Source organism: Haemaphysalis longicornis, unplaced genomic scaffold, assembly GCF_048455015.1.
Source record: "Haemaphysalis longicornis isolate Haplotype H1 unplaced genomic scaffold, Haemaphysalis longicornis Haplotype H1 scaffold_10, whole genome shotgun sequence".
Taxonomy (NCBI): domain Eukaryota; kingdom Metazoa; phylum Arthropoda; class Arachnida; order Ixodida; family Ixodidae; genus Haemaphysalis; species Haemaphysalis longicornis.
The window spans coordinates 142400379-142405153 of NW_027526204.1; positions in this window are offsets into that span (position 1 = coordinate 142400379).

A 4775-nucleotide genomic window follows, 5' to 3' on the forward strand; every position below is an offset into this window, starting at 1 on the left:
TTGAGCACCCTTGATGCAGATGCGCTAATTAATGCGGGATTTCGCAGGCATTACGCCATGGGAAACAAATGGTGTAGCGTTTCATTATACAGTTCAGATAATAAATAGGCCCGTGTTCTGGCCGTGCGGCAAAATTACAATAAAGGTTGAAGGCAAGCTGGTCAATAATTTTAAATTAATCATGAGACATAAAACGGGGTTTTACCTAGCCTTGCTTCGTTCTAAAACAGGAAACATTGTAACCATCGCCCAAAATTCCCAGCTGTTCGTAGTTGGAAACTGAAACAGAAATCCTACACTCTAAGGCAATCCGATGATTGAAAGGGACCATGCAACTTTTTTCAACTTTTTTTTTACATCTTAAATGCTTGCAGAACGTAGTCACCCAACACACCCGGTACTTAGATTGGTGGGTCGCAAAGTACCTCAGCCAGAAATTATTGCTCTATGCCCATCAGACAACTTGTAAACTCGCTCAAAAGATTTCCCTTTCTTTCCCGGTCTTGACGTTCTTCGACGGCCCGAATTGCGTCACTGAGGCCATGTAGCGGCTGTTGGCCGGTTTTTCTTCAGTTGCAGCAATGAAGGCTTCTCGATAGCAACTTAAAAAACAGCCACAAAAACAAAGCAGAAATGGAAGGCGTATCTGGTGAGACGAGCAAATCACGCAGTGCAGCTCCGTGCTGGCGATGCTGTAGCTTTCGCAGTGGTTCCAGACGCGAAGGGAAAGAGTGAAAGCGCTTATAGAAGGTGTTGCAGGGTCCCTTGAATGTCACCATAATGCACTAGAACGACCAATCCAGGTCGGCAACAAAGCAAATTCAGCGAGTGGTAGCGACGTGCATAAAATTTGACTCAGAAATGTGATCTGCGCTGTGGCTCTGCGCAGAACAGAACGACATGTTAGCATTGCGTGATGCTACAGTGCAGAGCGAACTTTTGAGTCAAATCGTATGCTCGACATCGCTGTTCGCCGAAATTTTATTATTGTATTACTGTCTGCACATAACGGCCAACCGAGAGCATTGTGGTGAAGCTGAACCACAGGGTTGTCCAAGAATGTCTCAGCGATGCAATAACATTCGCGGGCAAAGAATGCTCAGGCTGAATACTAATAGTGGAGAATAACAATGGCGGTTAATAATAATGAGGGGATAAACATGATACCCGAGGCGTTGGAAGAGAGTAAGAAAAAAAAAAAAAGACAGGAGAGTTTGAACAAATAAAATGGTCGCCATCCCACCCTGCGAAAGTGGATGTACAGCGAAGCTGCTGAAAACCACTAATGCTGATGGGGGAGGCTATGAAATGTTCCTCTTGCTGTCTCGGTGGGCCTGTCGCTTGCTCTCGGCTTCGCAGGCGGCAAATACTGGGTCCTGTCTAGCCTGATGCGTCCGCTCGGCGTCTTGTGAAAGAACTGCTCTATTTAGTGACACCATGCCTAGCCTTCAAACATAATCTGCAAATATAATCCTTACCAAGGACACATGGAGGGGGGGTTCATTTGTTCATAGGCGCCTTATCATCCATAATTCGGTTTCGGTGCTTGTTTTGTAGTTTTTTTAACGAATATTGAGCTCTCTGTTGCATGCTTGATTAGCCTGGCGGATCCGCTCGGTGTCTTAGGCGAGAACTGCTGGGTCCTGCCTGGGTTTTTTGTTTACGACACGAAATTTCCCGACCAACTAGAGGGTGACAGCTTCATTATAAAATTGATCGAAAAGGTTCAAACACGACGTTGTAACTGCGATGATCGAAAACGCTTGGCGGCAAATTCTACCGCCCCGAGATGTCCGCGAGAGTCCGTCCACGAAGCGACATTCGAAGCATGAAGTCAGTTCATCGTCCTGCTCGACCGGGAGGCGTTGAGGTCGAAGAATCGCATGCACGGGCCCGGAACGCGGCATACGAAAACAGCGACGCTTGGCTGGGCATAAACAAGACCACGAAGGGGCCCCCTTAAAAGGCAGACAATGAGGCTTATCATCAGCCACCCATCGAGGGGGAGACATCATCCATCATCGATCGCTCTCTCTCCCCCCTCCTTCCTCCTCCGTCCAGGAGCACGGCGCGTTGCTGATCATCGACGCCTCGCCGGCTTCGTTAGGTTCTTCGCTGTGACGGCATGCGTGGCGTAAGGCAGGTACGCAACTCACTTCCGGAGCGGACGCCGCTGGGTTCTCGGTTACTACCGTGTCGAATGGCTCGGGATATTAAATGCCGTCCAGATTTAATGAAATAACTCCGAACGCCGTTGGCTGAGACGGCTTTGAAAGTGTTGAACTGTAGACAATGACTTGCAGATTTAGCTCTTCTATGTCACAACACGTTTTAGACATGTTCGTGTTCCAGAGCAACTGAAAACATCGACACGCGAAGGAAACATATGGAAACACATTATCGACGAGAATAAAACAACAAACGTTTGACGTCCTGAAGCAATGAGGAGCGGTAATGAACATTAAGAATAGATGAAAATAAATTATTATACAGCTTCCGTCCGCCGCTCTCTAAACTACTTCTTAACTGCGTTTGTTTGCTTTAAAGAGCCACGCCTTAAAGCCGTATCCTTACACTCTTAATAAAAAAGGTCGTAAAAGGGTAGTAACGGCCGTATTTACTAACCTTACCCCACAGTACGATACGTAGGCTCTGCCACTAGCAACTGCATGGTTAGAAAATTAACTGGGTGTATGTAGTAGCATACACCAAAATTACAATCGGGCTTATGACTAAGCTATGCATGGCCAGTTAGTAAATGCATGTAGCTAAGATGGGTGTTATCGCTAGGACTTTACTAGTGAAGATATAGTGGTGCTTACTGCCTGCTTCAGTTAGTAACCCTGACTAGTGCTGCAATTACTACCTGCAGTTACTAAGTACCTAGTGTAAACTGGGGCAAGTAACTTGTTAGTGTTCCGTTAGTGAATGCCCCAACCTTTTTTTAAGATTGTATGCTTTAACACATGCGCGCTTTATCAGGCTGGAGACTTACAGCACATGCAAGCTTTTTGAGGCTGAAATCCATGCCTAATATAAAGGCATCCATCCAATGGTCCTTTCTTTGCAAACTTGGAACAGAATTATCCGATCCGTGAAGGCGTTTGTGGATGTGAACAACAGCCATGTCCGATGTACCATGTACTGGATTATATTTGAGCTCGTTCGTGACAGTTGTCGCGGAACGACCAGCTCGACAAGGTTGAGCCGCCAGGCAAACGAGCCGCGAGACACCCCGACCGAACCCTTTAATGGCGAAAAATTATCATTGTATACAGTGATGATGATGGGGGTGGGCTATGTTCAGGAGCCCCATCTTCCTCTACAATTCGCAACAACAGTCAACTAGTGTTAAAGTTTGCAGCCACGCAGCTGAAAAGCAAAAAAACAGTATACTGGTTTGAAGGCTTGCAACGATGTGCCATCAATGCGTTGAAAAAACAAGTGTAGCGTGCTTGAGAAGCAATGCAAAGAATTATATAATAGGAATCTTGCTTGGGGATCACAATGAAATTAGGGAAAGAACTATTGTAGATGATGTTTTAACTCTCTCTGTCTCTCTCCCTCTCTTTGCCTTGCACACGCAACCACATTGGGAAAATAAGGGGAAACAGTTTAAAGACCATGTGAGGTCCAGCACACAAAACGCGTGGGTTTTTCGAGTACCAAAAAGGGTACGAAGAGATGAGGCGAGAAGCAGTTGGAGCCAGGGCGCTGCTGGGATGAGTTGAGAACTTAATTCGAGGGCGTGCAACGGACAGGACACGGATGGCTGTAGGAGTGGTTAGAAGCTGTAGGGGAAAGCGAGAACCTTCCTGCGGCAAATACCAGCCACCAGCTGAGACGATGATGATGATGATGGCGGAATTCTAGCCATTGACCATACTGGGATCCCAATGTGTAACGGTGAGGCTGAAGTACGCTCGGGGAGCAGCATGAAGTTATTTTAGCGGATTTTATAAGCGTGACAGGATATTATAAACTTTCATGTTTTCCCCGTATACTTTACGATCTAGAAACCTGCTGGACTGTGGAGCTCGTGGCGTTCGAAACTTCGCTGTTCACCTGTGTGGTTTATACTTTCTTTCCCAATATGTTTACACGACATCATCATCAGCGACTGCATTATGAACACTTCCTTGCGAAGGTAGTAGCGTTGATGTTTGTAATGGACTCCTTGTTTCATGTACAGGTAATTAGAACCACTGTTCGCGAATTCGAGCGAATTGTTCCCGTCTGAGATGTCTGGCTCCCGGTGAGTGCGTATACGTCCTTCCGATTGAGAGAAACTGTATAGCCCTTAAATTTCTGCTAAATAATCTTCGTGAAAATCAATCAAAATTTCACGAACATTTCTTTCAGCTGTTTTTCAAGGCCTGTTCCTGAGCGTGGTGTGCTGCTTAAGTGGCTACCCTCCATATACGTCCAAATACGAGCCTTTGAAAAGTTGTTTATACAATGCTGCCGGTACACACCGTAATGACCGAGGCCTACGTAAGCTCCGTTAATAAATGGCGACAGAGCTCGGAAATTGTGAATGCGCCCGCTCTGCCCCTCCGTTGAGCGAAAGGTACACACACACCTTCGGGCAACGCTCCACCTTGCCGGGCGATGTTGCAAGCAATAATGGGTCTGGCCGAATCGTCGCACCACCTTCCCCCCTCCCCCCTCCGGACTGGGTACTTACAGACAAGGATCAGCAAACACCTCGAGTAGGTCTTGAAAGACAGTGAATTTAAAACAGCCCTCACGACGGCCCCATCAGCTCACGCGCA